The sequence below is a fragment of the Jaculus jaculus genome, chromosome 5 (assembly GCF_020740685.1).
Source record: "Jaculus jaculus isolate mJacJac1 chromosome 5, mJacJac1.mat.Y.cur, whole genome shotgun sequence".
Classification (NCBI taxonomy): Eukaryota; Metazoa; Chordata; class Mammalia; order Rodentia; family Dipodidae; genus Jaculus; species Jaculus jaculus.
In genome coordinates this window covers 68,462,645-68,477,783 of record NC_059106.1, presented here as the reverse complement: position 1 = coordinate 68,477,783, position 15,139 = coordinate 68,462,645, and the positions used below count along the sequence as shown (strand labels likewise).

The window sequence follows — 15,139 nt, the reverse complement described above, 5'->3', positions numbered from 1 at the left end:
AAAAAGTCTAGCCAGGCGTGGTAGCACACACCTTTAATCCCAGCACTTGGGAGGCAGAGGTAGGAGGATCACCGTGAGTTTGAGGCCACCTTGAGACTACATAGTGAATTCCAGGTCAATCTGAGCTAGAGCGAGACCCTACCTTGAAAGAAAAAAAAAAAAAGTACAACATACAAAAGTCTAGTCCAGGGACTAGAGAGATGGCTTAGTGGTTAAGGCACTTGCCTGTGAAGCCTCAGGACCCAGGTTTGATTCTCCAGATCCCAGGTAAGCCAGATGCACATGGTGGCACATGCGTCTGGAGTGCGTTTGCAGTGGCTGGAGACCCCATGCTCATGCAAACAAACCTAATTGAACTCAGTGTGTCACAAAAGCAAGTGGGCAAGCAAGAAAGACACCAAAGTAGGACCAGCAGGTCAGCTTTCAGTGGGAGGGAGGGGACAAGAGAAGATAATGGGTATGAATATGATCAAAATATAGTACACGTGTGTGTTGTCAAAATTTAATCTTAAGGCTGGAGAGATGGCTTAGTGGTCAAGGCACTTGCCTGAGAAGCCTAAGGACCCAGGTTCGATTCCCCAGAACCTACATAAGCCAGATGCACAAGGTGGTACATGTGTCTGGAGTTCGTTTGCAGTGGCTGGAGGCCCTGGTGCACCCATTCACTTTTTCTGCAAGAGAGTGAGAGTGAGCGAATGAGAGAGACAGAAAGAATTGGCACACAAGGGCCTGCAGCCACTGTAAGCAAATTCAAGACGCCTGTGCCACCATATGCCCACTGCACACATGCACCACTTTGTGCCCTGTGTCACCCTGTACACCAAGCTTAGGTGGGATCGGAAGAGTCGCACATGAGTCTTTAGGCTTTGTAGGCAAGTGCCTTAGCTGCTAAGCCATCTCTCCAGCACCCTCCCCCCCCCATTCTCTCTCTTTATCTGCCTCTTTCTCTCTATCCCTGTCTCTCTCAAATAGGTAATAATTTTTTTTTTAACAATTTTTAAAAAGTCCTAGCCCAGGTCATGCAGCCATACCCAGAGGAGCTGGGGCTGCAATCCAGACCTAGACATTGACTCCTGGGTGAATGGGAAGGGGACACCCAGCCAGCCCACCTGGCAGTAAGGGCTGCCTATTCGTCACTCTCTCCCCCAGCTGCTTGCTTGCCTCTGCCCGCTCCCATGGAAACTCTGACATCCAGGCCTTCTCCGTACTGAATAAGCAGTCAGATGCCAAGGCCGGAAAGCCTGTGGCTCCTGGGCCATTTCTCCACCTCACCAAGCCCTAAACACCCGGACCCCAGTGGAGGCCATTTTCTGAACCCCTATCCTGGCTACTGGGGCCTGAATGGGAATCTGTACCACTCGGCTCAACCCCACTCTCCTGGCAGGCCCTCCCCAACCATAAGGCTGGGGGTGGGGGAATGAGACTGGATCCAAGCTTTGAAGATGGACATGAATTGAACTGGCTGGGGTGAGGACAGGGCATCCAGGTGGAGGGAAGAGCGTGACTGAGGGTATACTGTGGGAAAGCCCCAAATACACAAAAGAATGCAGATGATTAAAACAGAAGAGCCAGGGCTCAAGAGATGATTTAGCAGTTAAAGTGATTGCCTGCAAAGCCCAAGGACCCAGGTTCAACTCCCCAAAACTCTCGTAAGCCAGATGCATATGATGACACATATGTCTGGAGTTCATTTGCAGTGGCTAGTGGCCCTGGTGCCCATTCTCTCCCTCTCTCTCTCTCTTTCTAATAAATAAATTTAAAACATTTATTTTGTTTATTTTTACATATGGAGAGAGAAAAAGAGGTAGATAGGGAGAGAGAGAGAGAATAGGCACATCAGGGCCTCCAGCCACTGCAAACACCCTTCAGATGCATGCGTGCTCCCCCCTTGTGCATCTAGCTCACATGGATCCTGGGGAATCGAGCCTCAAACCAAGGCCCTTAGTCTTCACAGGTAAGCACTAAGCCTAATAGAATATTTTTTAAAAGCAAACAGAAGACCCAGGGCAAAAGTGGTGGAGCTCATAGACAAGTCTATGGGCTCAGCCCCCAGCACCACCCTCCAAAAGACCCACACAAAGGTCAGGCATGGTGGTGCATGCCTTTAATTCCAACACTCTGGAGGCAAAGGTAGTTGGATTGCTGTGAGTTTGAGGCCAGCCTGGGACTGCAGAGTGAATTTCAGATCAGCCTAGGCTAGAACAAGAACCTACCTTGAAAAAACCAAAGTATATAAATAATAAAAAATAATGGGCTGGAGAGATGGCTTAGCGGTTAAACGCTTGCCTGTGAAGCCTAAGGACCCCAGTTCGAGGCTCGGTTCCCCAGGTCCCACATTAGCCAGATGCACAAGGGGGCGCACGCGTCTGGAGTTCGTTTGCAGAGGCTGGAAGCCCTGGCGCGCCCATTTTCTCTCTCCCCCTCTATCTGTCTTTCTCTCTGTGTCTGTCTCTCTCAAATAAATAAATAAATAAAAATTTAAAGAAAAATAAATAAAAAAATAAAAACACACAAAATAAGCAAATAATTCTTTTTGTTTGGTGGGTTGGTTTTGTACATGAGTGAGTGGCGTGTGGTATATGTACAAGTGTGTAGAGATGCACACGCCCCATGCACATGTGTTTGGAAACCAGAGGAGAGCATCAGGTGTCTTTTCATTCCTCGTCAGCATTTTTCCTTGAGATGGGGTCTCTCCCACAACCCAGAGCTCCTGTTTGTCAGCAAATCCCAGCAATTCTCCAACCTCCATCTCTCACCCTCAGGCAGGCAGACTGGGGTTATAGATATGCACAGCCATGCCCAGCTTTTTTTCTTTTCTTTTTTTCTTCTCAAAATAGGGTCTCACTCTAACCCAGGCTGTCCTGGAATTCACTATGTAGTTTCAGGGTGGCCTCGAATTCTCAGTGATCCTCCCACCTTTGCATCCTGAGTGCTGGGATTAAAGGCGTGCGCTACCATTGCCAACGCCAGCCTTTTTTGTTTGTCTTATTTTGTTTTGTTTTTTCAAGGTAGGGTCTCACTCTAGCCCAAGCTGACCTGGAATTCACTATGTAGTCTCAGGCTGGCCTCGAACTCACCATGATCCTCTTACCTCTGCCTCCTGAGTGCTGGGATTAAAGGTGTGCGCCACCATGCCCGGCTCCCAACTCCAGCTTTTTATATGCGTTCTGGGGAGTTGAATTTGGCAGTCTCTAGCCAGAGAGGCCCTTCTGCTTAAGTGACAATGGCTCTTAACTCCTGAGCCTTCTCCCAAGACCTGTTTTTGTTTCTTTCTTTCTTTCTTTTTTTTTTTCAAGCATGTTCCCACTCTAGCCTAGACTGACCTGAAACTCACAACTACTGGGATTACAGGCATGAGCCACCATACCTGGCTTAAAATAATCGAATAAATGAACTAGTTAATCATAGCAGGCATCTGCTGTGGCCAGCGCTGTTCCTGGCATTGTCACAGATCATCTCATCTAATTCTCACAGCAACCCAGGCAGGGAGGCAGCTGACCCAGAGTTAAATTCAACCCTCTAGGGTCTCCCTCCTCAAGCTTGAGTTTAACCTTGGCTGTTAGCTCCAAAGCCTGGGCTCCTGTCCCCAATTGTACAGATGACTTAAGAAGGCTGTCTAGGATCAGCAGAGAAAAGTCTTAAATATCATGTTCAGAAGCCTGGGCCCAGTCCAAAGCTGACTCCTTTCTACCCATGCTGGTCTTTAATAATAATGGTCTCTAAATTCCAAGTGCAGGGCTAGAGAGACAGCTTAGCAGTTAAGATACTTGCCAGGTTTGATTCCCCAGTACCCACATAAAGCCAGATGCACAAGATGGCACATGCGCCTAGAGTTTGCAGTGGCTGGAGGTCCTGGTGCACCCATTCTCTCTCTCCCTCTCTCCCTCCCTCCCTTTCTCCCTCCCTCCCTTTCTCTCTCTCTCTCTCTCTCTCTCTCTCTGCGTCTTTCTCAAATAAATAAATAAATCTTTTGACTTCTGAGTGCACTCTAAAATAAAAAATAAATCCTGAGTGCATAGTGCGCAGTAGAACAACATAAGTCATGTTCTGGGCATAACCTCCTAGAGTCCAGCAAGACTGGAACTGCTGTCCCATTTTACCAAAAAGGAACACTGAAGCTACATCCATTCTCCAAGGTCCCACCTCGAAGGGGGTATGGATCTGTACCAGGTCTGCTTAGCCTCAAGGTAGCCAAAGACCTTATACGTGGGCTTCTTGCAGACCTGGGTTCAGCCCACTGCGTCCACTCTACCCCACCTATGCTGCTGTCCCAACAGGATGGCACCAGAGACAGGCAAGATTCAGTGCAGAGTGGACCGCTACTTCTAAGGGCCTCAGGAACCCCTCCTCCAGTTCCACAATTGACAGCTGGATGCGTGGGTGTTCCAGAGCCCCGTTTGAGCCCACTTCAATGGAACTCTGTTCTCAACTACCCTAATCCCTTTCTTACACCCTTCCCTTGGCGACATCTCCCCTTTGCACCGAGTCTGCCACTGCTGGCTAAAGCCCAGTCCTGACACGGGAGGGTCAATCTGCCTCCACCCCCTCCCCACCGCCAGCCAGCAGCTTCAGAGAGCTCCAGAGTCCCCAAGGAGGCTGGCCTGGCCTCAGCCCACCTCCCCACTTCACTTTCCAAATGGAGGCTCACAAGACTCTGAGATGAACAGTCAGCCCCTTGCAGAGGTAGAAACGAGATTAGGCTCTGGTTCTGAGCCCCCACTGTGGGCAGATCTGAGCTGAAAGGCTCGTTTTAATACTCATGGGTTAAGGGGACTGGAGAGATGGTCGGTCGGATACCAGTAGGTAAGGTGCCTGCAGTCTATAACCCCGGTTCTCAGAGGCAGAGACAGGGCACTAGTCTCACTCAGTGATCTCCAGGTTCAATGAGAGACTCTGTCAGAAAATGAGGTGGAGGGCTGGGGAGATTGCTTAGTGGTTAGGGCACTTGCCTGCAAAGCCTAAGGACCCAGGTTTGATTCCCCAGTACCTACGAAAGCCAGATGCACAAGGTGGCGCATGTGTCTGGAGTTCGTTTGCAGTGGCCATTCTCTTTCTCTCTCTCTCTTAAATTAATTAATTAATTACATATATATTTTTAAGTAAGGTAGAAAGTGAGAAAGATACCAGATGTTGACCTCTGCCTCCATATGCACCTATACACACACATTTGCCCATACACATATGATCATGTATGTATACACACACACACTCATGGGTTAAGAGAATCATTCCAGAGCCTATGTGCCTTCATTTTTCTCTTCTTCCCACTTTTTGTTTTTTGTTTTTACTTATTTATTTATTATTTTTCGAGGTAGAGTTTCACTCTAGCCCAAGCTGAACTGGAATTCACTATGTAGTCTCGGGGTGGCCTCGAACTCAAAGCAATCCTCCTACCTCTGCCTCTCCAGTGCTGGGATTAAAGGCGTGCGCCACCACGCCCAGCTCACTTTTGGTTTTTTGAGAAAGGGTCTCATGCAGCCCATGCTGGCCTCAAACTCAAACTCAAACCTGAACTTCCTTCTTTCTTTCCTTCCACCCTCTCCCTACTGCCCTTCCTTTCTTTTTTGTCTTTGTAGGTGAGTTTGTTGCACACATGTATGTAACATGTGTGGTGTGTGCACATGTGCAGCGCTCTGGTTGTTTCCCTCCCTCCAGCACTCATCTGCATGCTTCTTGGAGTCTCTTCCTGAAGCTGGAGCTGTCATTTTGTTTGTTTGTTTTTAGGGAGCCCCAACAATTCTCTGCTCTCTGCTCCCCACAGGGCTGGGGTTACAGGTATGTGTGTCCACACTCAGATGTTTATGTGAGCACTGGGGAATTGAACTCAGAAGGTCTCAGGCCCTCATACTTGAGCAGCAAGCGCTCTTACCTACTGATCCCCCCCCCCAGTCAAACTTTCTATGTAGCCAAGGATGACCTTGAATTCTGATCCTCCTGTCTTTGTCTTCCAAAAGCTGGGATTGCTGACATGCACCACCACACCTGGTTTATTGTGTTGTTTTTGGAGAAGGATTTTGCTTTGTAGCTCATGTTGTCCTCAAACTCATAACAATTCTGCCTGCACCTCACAAGTGCTAGGATTACAGGCGTGGCCAACCTGTCTGGCAATGCCACATGCATTTTTTAAAAATATTTAGTTAGTTAGTTATTTTTGCACAGAGAGACAGAGAAAAAGAGACAGAGACAGAGACAGAGAGAATGGGCAGACCAGGACCTCTTGCTACTGTAAATGAACTCCAGATACATGCACCACTTTGTGCATCTGGCTTTATGTGAGTACTGGGGAATCAAATCCAGGTCATTAGGCTTTTCAGACAAGTGCTTAACCATTGATCCATCTCTCCAGCCCATCACATGCATCCTTATCACAGTACATGTCTTTACTTCCTCAACTTATTCATCAGTGAAATGGGAACAATTCCAACTTCCTAGAGCTCTTGTGAGCATTAATACAAATTAATTTTGTATTCTGAATTGATAATGAGTGAACTGTCATTCACGAACTCAATATATGCTCACTATAATTATATTGTTACTGTGACACCTCCCAGCAGCCCTGTGAGGTAATACAAGCTTCATTTTAGGGATAAGAAACAGGCACAGAGAAGTTATTTGCTCAAGTTCACCAGCTAGCTAGGAGAAGACCCAAAGCTCAGAGCCAAGCTGAGTGAATCCAAAGATGCTTAAGAGAGCCCTCCTCTCTGCTCCCCCAGCTGAGGCACAGTGCTGGGGGGGTATTCCACATCCCCTCAGTCCCGCCTGCCTGACCCCTAGGGGTTCCCCCCCCCAAGTCCCTGCTGCCACTTCAGGAGGGGGCTCTGCATTCCTGGCTAAGCAGCGGATTTGCTGTGCTCTAGGAACTATGAAAAGAATGTTTGCCACTAGCTGAGCCGTGGTCGCCTTTCAGGGACTGTGGCCTGGAAAGCCCACGCAAGCTTTGTGGCAGCCAGCAGGGTGGGAGAGGATGAGGCTAGACAGAAGGGAGAACTTCCAGGTCACCAGGGCAAGAACACTAGATGGAGTGCAGGTCCAAAAGTTGGTCTCAGCTCGATATGGTGGCTCACGCTTTCAATCCCACACTTAGGAGGCTGAAGCAAGAATGCAAGTCCATGGTCAGCCTCGGTGACCCAGCAAGCTCCAGACCAGCATGAACTACTTAAGGCTCTTCCAGAAGAGGAGATTCACCCCACATTCTCCTTTCCTCTCCCCACAGACCACAGGGAGAGTCAGACCAGTGCCACTGGCCCATCTCAGGGCAAAGATCCCCGAGGTCACACAGCAGCCAGATTGAGAACTAAGAACCAAGGACAGAACCTTGGGCTCAGGCCCTTTCTCAAAGCAACTATTGTCAGGCTGGAGAGATGGCTTAGCGGTTAAGGTGCTTGCCTGAAAAGCCTAAGAATGCCTGTTTGAATCTCCAGCTCCCATATAGCCAGACACAAAATTGACACAAGCATGCAGTGTCACACATACGCACAAGGGGATGCGTGCATTTGGAGTTTGCTCACAGAAGCTGAAAGGCCCTAACATATCCATTCTCTTCCCCCCCAAAAAAATAAAAATAAAGAGGGCTGGAGGGATGGCTTAGCAGTTAAGGCATTTGCTTGTAAAGCCAAAGAACCCAGGTTCAGTTCCCCAGGACCTACATAAGCCAGAAACAGCATGTGGCGGATGTATCTGGAGTTTGTTTCCAGTGGCTAGAGGCCCTGTTGTGCCCATTCTCTCTCTCTCCTCGCTCTCCTTTCTCTCTCTCTCTCTCTCTTTCTCTCTGTCAAATAAATAAACATAAAATATTTTTTTCAAAAATAAAAGAGAGCCAGGCGTGGTGGTGCATGCCTTTAATCCCAGCACTAAGGAGGCAGAGGTAGGAGGATCGCCATGAGTTCAAGGCCACCTTGACACTACATAGTGAATTCCAGGTCAGACTGGGATATAGTGAGACCCAACCTCAAAAAAACAAAATAAATAAATGGAATAAAAGAAACTATTGTCCCTTAACAGCCATTGAGGACTACAGAGGGTTCTGAGGTACTAGAAGACACAGCCAAGCCCTCACTGCTCTGAGCTTTACTTCATCTTTGGGTGCCTGCCCTCTCCCCCAAAAAATCTTGTGTTATGGAGATACCTGACATCCAAGGATGCTCAATGTGGAGCCTCCTCTCCTTTTTTTTTTTTTCAAGGTAGGGTCTCACTCCAGCTCAGGCTGACCTGGAATTCACTATGTAGTCTCAGGGTGGCCTTGAACTCCCAACAATCCTCCTATCTCTGCCTCCCAAGTGCTGGGATTAAAGACGTGTGCCACCACACCTGGCTTTCTCTCCTTTTTCTAAAGCTGAACCCTGGAAAAAGAAGCACCAAGTCAGTGAGTGAGAAGGACTAAAGCTGGGTGTCCCTCACAAAACTGGAGGTATGAATCCAGGTCCTGCACCCGGCAAACAGGGCAGCTACTGACCTCACTGGACCTCCACTTCCACCCTCTGTTAGATGGGTCACCAGTATTTCCCTTGCAGCATTGCTACATGGATTCAATGAGACAGGAATGTAGGGCCTGGTGCAGAGTAAGTGTCCAATAAACTTTCATTGCTACCTTCTGTCAAGGACATAAAGAGAGAAATTCAAATGAGCCTTGGGAGGCATGGTGAGATTCCCTCCACCCTAAGGTCCTGATGGGCCTATAAAGGAATGCAGCTTCTGCAGGGGAAAAGCCAGAGCCCAGGATCCCAGCCCCAGCTCTCACTTCTGCCTCTTGTTGCTGTGTGACCTCAGGTGATCTTTCCTCAAGTCTCCTAATCCCATCCCTGAGATAGCCAGTGATGACAGCCTGGCTCTCCCTACCCTTCCCCTGGTCACAGGTGGGTCCTTCTGCCCTCCAAGAGCAGGAATTCCATCTATCCCAGTTACACGAGGACAGTCTTCCATTCCAAACTTGCCAAGAATCTGGATGGGGAGCTGGGCATGGTAGAGCATGCCTTTAGCACTTGGGAGGCAGAGGTAGGAGGATTGCTGAGAGTTCGAGGCTACCCTGAGACTATATAGTGAATTCCAGGTCAACCTGGACTACAGCGAGACCCTACCTCGAAAAACCAAATAATAATAATAACAATAATAATAATAATAATCTGGATGGAGGCAAGGACAGCCCTCCTTACTATTTTCCAGGGTCCAGTCAGAGAGGTAGGATGCACATTGATCAGAAATGAGACCCAAAGTCCTAGAAGCTGCCCACATGATGAGAGTGACCTGGAACCACTCCTCACCTCTCCACAGGCAAAATCCCCTGGAAACAAGAATGAGTGTTCCTTTCTTGTTGACAGGAAAATGGAGGCACAAAGTTGGGCCATGCCCGTCACCTCTTCACACGGTATAGGCTCCCTTCACTCAAGACCCGCTACCCACACCCTCCACTCTCCTGGAAATGACCACAGAGAAGTGAGGTCTAGACATGCTCCCTGACAGCATGGCTTCCCTGGCCGATGCCTCGGCACACTCTGGCTTTGTACCCAGGGCCTGGCAGACAACACCCCCAGCTTGTGGCCACATCCAGCCCCAGGCCCCAGCCATGGTTCATGAGGCTCTGGGGGACAAATGCATGTTTCCCTTGCACCTGTCTCCAGAGACAGGTCCCAGTACCCCAGATCCCCAGTGCAAGGCTCCCAGTCTGCCCTCTCCTTTACCCCACAATCAGTCTCTCTTCTTACTCATCTCCATCAGCTTCTTCCTCCTATCCCCATGGGAACTACTCACTTCAGCCACCTTCACTTTCCTCCTCAAACTGCCCAGCCTCCTACATGCGTCCCCCTCCCTCCCCCCGCCTGGAATGTGATTTCCCCTTTGGTTCAGAGGAGCCACTGACTCCTAGCTTGCATCACTCAGCAACTCACACCCCGTTTCTGGACAAGGCCCTCAGAAATCTGGCCTCAAAGTAGTGGGTCCCCCAACTCCCCACTGTGTGATCCAACAGCATCCTATCATTGTACCCAAGACTACGCAGCTGGCCACCTCCAAGCCTCTGCACATGTGTCCTCTGTCCCTGGAGCTCCCACTCACCCTTCCTGACCAAGCCTTGAAAGCCTTAGACAGTCACTTGTTGGATTCTGCCATGCCCAATCTCCCCGCCACAGCCCATTTTGGCTCACGTGGCACCCCCATTCACATACCTCAACAGTCTCCCGGAGATCACGGCTGCACCCCCTGTGAGACACCACTGTGCCTCTCTGGTTCTCCCACCCAAACTCTGTAACCTATGATCAGTTCTTCAGAGGCCCCACTTCCCTGTAAGAAGGCCCATGTCTGCCACTGAGGGGTTCTGGAAAGAACTGGGAGCCAGCAAGGCAGAGAAGCTGGGCTCAACCATCCATCCTTTGGTCTGGCTGGGGCCCAGAGCAGGGGGAAGAAGTAGGGTTTGGGGGCTCAAGCTGAGCGCTGCTTGGTGTGTTTCCCTTCTGTCTTGCTAACAGACACGCTCCCTTCCTTTTTTTCCTTTCCTTCCTGTGGGCCAGAATGGAAACACTCATGTTCACTGAGGTAGACAAAGTGAAACCAGAGAGAAAGAGACCCTGGTGAACATGTGGGGTTTGAAGTGGTGAGCGTGCATGCGCGCTGTCCCTCCTGACTCTGCCTGGGCCATGTGGGGCCTGCTGTGTGTCTTAGAGGAGTTTGGGTGTCCTTCTGTCATTGTGTTGGCCTCTGTGGTGCTGTGTGTTTCAGCAGGGAGGCATGCACGTGTGTGTCTAATGAGTTTCACTCAGTGGGTGACTCTGTGGGAGGGAGTGTGGTTATGTGAACTGTGTGTATCTGTGCTTTGTCCTCGTTGTCCTTTTGAGGAATTATGGGTCCAACAATGTATTAATTTTCACCAGCCCAGTGGGAGCTAAGCCTGGCATCTACGCCCTGACCAGCGCTGCCAGCTCTCAGGTTCCTCCCAGGCTTTTAATTCCTCCCAGCTCCCCCCCGCCCCCGCACCCCGCAACACACACACCAAACCCGCCCTTTGCTCAGGACAGTGAGGTTAAACTACCGTAGCTTAGTCCCCGGAGAGGGACTCCAGCTGTGGCCCTCCAGCATCCCGAACCCGGAGCCCCCTGCAACTTCCGCTGTGCGGGTCAGACAGGTGTCAGGAAGACTGCTGGGATGCCAGGGTACCCTACACGAGGTCAGGGGCTTTCTGTGTGAATTACCCAGCAAGTTTTCTCTGACATGGGTGTTTCACACGCACACGCGCACATACGCACAGAGGGGCCTGCCCTTCCCCGCAACCATTCCTCAGTCCCTCCGACTGAATAGCTGTTCTCCACCTGGAAGTCTCCCAGGATCTGGGACCCCAGTATCCCTCGGCCAGGCACAGAGCCCTTCGGTCCCTACAGGTCTCAGCGGGAGTGGGGAGGATGCAGAAATTCCTCGGAACTTCAGTCTCTCCCGGGTGCGGCAGGGGCTGCCAGGGCACCCAGAATAGGAGGGACTTGGGGCAGAGGCAGAAAAACCGAAGTTACCGGGAGGTCATCCACGAGTCAGAAATGGCTGAAAGATGAGGGGAAAAGGGCAAGGATGGAGATGAGGGGACCGTGGGGCCCTTCACTTCTTCCTCACCCCACCCCGCCCCCAACAGAGCGTGTAAGGAAAAAAAATCCTCTATTTTACAGGTGAAGTGAAGTGACAGGCCCTGAGCCACCTCGTCGGGGATCTGTCTGGAGAGGAAGGGACCAGGGGATGCCAGGGTGCAGGCACGGGGTGCAGGGAACGAATGGACTCTGGGCATCCTAGCGCCAAGAGTCGTCCACGCCGCCCGTGTCCCATGCCCTCGCCGCATTCCCGCAGGGTCTGGGGAAGCCTGGCCGGGTGTGGTCCCCGGAGGGGCCCCCCCGGCCCGGCGCCCGCTGCCCGCTGCCCACCGTTACCTGCAGGGCGGCCGGCGTTCCCGCGCTCGAGGGCTGCCGGGCGTCGTCGGGGTCCGCGCCGCCGGGGCTCGGGAGCCGCTCTGCCCGCAGCGCCCCGCCGCAGCCCAGTTAGGCGGACGGCGGGAGGGAGGGAGGGAGGGAGGGGCGCGGCGGCGGGGCGGGGCCTCCCCGGTTCTTTCCACCGCCGCCGCCAAGGCGCGCGCCCCGCCCGCCGCCGCGCGCCGCCCGGCCCGGCCTCCCGCCGCCTGCAGACGGCCCTGCAGACCCCCGCCCGGCGGGGCGCCCGGCCCGGGGACAGGCGGGTGGAGACGCCCCCAAAAACGGTGACCTAGGCTCAGCCTGGGAGACTCGGGGAACGGGGCGGCAGGGGCAATCGAGATGGGCTGGTTGACTTTTAGGGCGCCCGGGCCCATGTGGCCACCGAGGCAAGCTGGTTAGACCTCACCTTTAATGAAATGGGGAGCCTGCACCAGATTGTGGAGTTGAACTGGAGAGATGGCTCAGCCGTTAAGGCGTTTGCCTGCAATGCCTGACGACCTGGGTTCAATTCCTCAGTACCACGTAAAGCCAGATGCATAAAGTGGTGCATGCATCCGGAGTTTTCGTTTGCAGTGACCAGAGGCCCTAGTGCACCCAGTCAGTCCCTCTCCCTCTCTCTCTCTGTCCTTGCAAATAAAAAAAAATAATTAAAAAGAAAAAACTTGGGCTGGAAGTTGCTTGCGTGCAAAGCCAAAGGACCCAGGTTCGATTCCCCAGGATCCAGGAAAGCCAACTGCACAAGGTGGCGCGTGCATCTGGAAGTTGTTTGCAGTGGCTAGAGGTCCTGGCACGCCCATTCTCTCTTTCTCTCTCTCTCCAAAAATAAATTAATTAAAACTTAAAAATAATGTGGTTTTTCTTTAAGCCTTTAAAAGAAAGCCTTTGGAATAATCAGCTTTCTGTGTGGAGCAAAGAAGAGGCAGGGCACCGGGAAGAAGCCTGACGCAAGGACATGGTCAGGGAGGGGTGGGTTGGGCTTCTGGTTAAGCCTGGGACTGGTTTGGTCCAGGAGAAGGAGGGTGGTGGGAGTCCAGGGGACTCCTGTGGGTCCAGAAGGGAAGAGAGAGTTCTGGGCCACCTGCTGCTTCCACGGGGCTGGGACACGCATGGACCATTCGTGGGCAGGGAGAAGAAAAGGGTCTTGGAGGCACTAAGAGATGTGGCGGAGGGGGTGGGCTAGCCAGGAGAACAGTGTCTCAGAAGGCACAGCCAGTGTCTAGAAGGCTAGAGAGGCTCACAGCACCAAGTCTTACAGAAAAGCTTCATTTGGGAGGAGCAGTTACAGGTGGTTGGGGTTAGGGATAGGAACAGTCGCCAAGCTACAGGGGCTGTAAAGGAACAGCCCAGGGAAGGAGGTGGAGGTAGCTAGTGCGCTGGGAAGTTTAGGTAAACTGAGGCAGGGAAAGGGGCTGGGGGGAAGGCAGATATGTATATATCCTGGAAGGAGTCAAGCCTTCCTCAGGTCCAGAAAACGAGCAGGGAGAGCCCAGGATTCTCTACGGCTCCTTTCCCCTCCTTCTGCCTGCCCTCCAAGGGCCTCCCACTTTGCTGTCCCCCTGCCAAGGTACACACCAGCCCCGCCACTCCTCAGTGGGGCCTCTCGCCTTCACCCACCCCCAGAGCCTGGGACTACTCCATCCCACCCCTCAAATTGGGGACTTGCCAGGGGTCTATAGTGTAGCCCTTAGCGAAACAGGCTGGGGCCCTGCCTGAGGAAGGTTGGGGGGGGCTGGACAGCAGTGTAGCTAAGAGGACACTGGCAGGAAGTGGATAGTCGGGGTGTTCACCCACAGCTGGTTTGAAACCCAGGCCATGCATGGGAGTTGGATGAGAGCTGAGGTCTCAGGGAGGGGATGGGAGCTAAGCAGCAGGGACGAACAGTGACACCATGAATACCTGGGTTCAAACTCATGCACCACCACTCACCAGCCACATGCCCTCTCATGACTACGTTTTCTCATCTGAAAGGCTCTCATAAACTGCTGTTAATCCACATAGAACACTCGGCTGGGTCAGTGGAAAAGGCAAGTCAGGGGCACACTGCTGGGGAAGAGACTCCGTGGGTGGGCTATGCACACAAACCCTGGCCAAATACAAACTGAGGGCTGGAGAGATGGCTTAGTGGTTAAAGCGTTTGCCTGCAAAGCCAAAGGACCTCGGTTTGATTCCCCAGGACCAAAGTAAGCCAGTGCACAAGGTGGTACATGTGGCTGGAGTTTGTTTGCAGTGACTGGAGGCCCTGGTATGCCCATTTTCTTTCTCTCTTTCTCTCCCTTTCCCCCTCTACTGTTCTAATAAATAAATAAATAATTTTGTGGAAGAGGTGGCAGAAAGAATGTAAGAGCCAAAGGAAGGGTAGGACTCCTTAGAACGTGCTCCCCCCAGACACATAATGGCCTGGATGTCCATGACCTCACAGTGCCTGACACTACCTACACAAGACCATCATAATAGGAGGAAAAGATCATGACATCAAAATAAAGAGAGACTGATTGAGAGGGGGAGGGGATATGATGGAGAATGGAGTTTCAAATGGGAAAGTGGGGGGAGGGAGGGAATTACCATGGGATGTTGTTTACAATCAGGGAAGTTGTTAATAAAAAATAATAATGAATAAATAATTTTTTTAAGTACAAATGATTGGACTTCTATGTGAGTTGGAATAAAACTCAATAGCAGAGGCCAATAAGCTAGAAAGAGGATATAAAGGGAAAAGAAAGGGAGGGAGGGGGGACTTAATAGAATGGTATTGCATATATGTAAGTAGAACAGAATAATGGGGGTGTAAATGACTAAATGAGGTCAGGGGAAGAGATTGATTAAAGGGAAGGTAGGGAAGGACTAATCAAAATCTAAGAGGGTACCTGGGCATGGTGGTGCATGCCATTCATCTCATCACTCAGAAGGCAGAGGTAGGAGGATCGCCATGAGTTTGAGGCCACCCTGAAACTATTTAGTGAATTCCAGGTCAGCCTGAGCTAAAGTGAGACCCTACCTCAAAAAAAAAATAAATAAATAAATAAGTAAATCTAAGAAGATATGAATAAGTCATATGGAAACCTACTCTTTTGGGCAATAGAACACCATTGATTGCTACTAGAAAAATTTTCAGTGCCAAGGATGGGATACCTTCCAGTGAGCTTGTTGGCCAGAAAGGTCTCTGATGTCCCCAAAACATTACAGGCCATTGCTGAGGCTCTTGGTTT

General features: G+C 51.1%; 1 protein-coding gene across 2 annotated transcripts in view; it reads right to left on the bottom strand.

Moving 5' to 3' along the window:
- Window positions 1–11,924, bottom strand: part of Col8a2 (collagen type VIII alpha 2 chain) — a 50,170-nt gene extending 38,246 nt beyond the window's left edge. Inside the window, exon 1 of one of the 2 annotated variants that reach the window (XM_045149717.1) lies at window positions 11,895–11,924. The gene's annotated coding sequence lies outside the window, so the exon portion shown is untranslated. The remainder of the gene's footprint in view (window positions 1–11,894) is intronic. The other variant, XM_004665220.3, reaches the window with a different exon arrangement.
- Window positions 11,925–15,139: the final 3,215 nt, after the last annotated feature.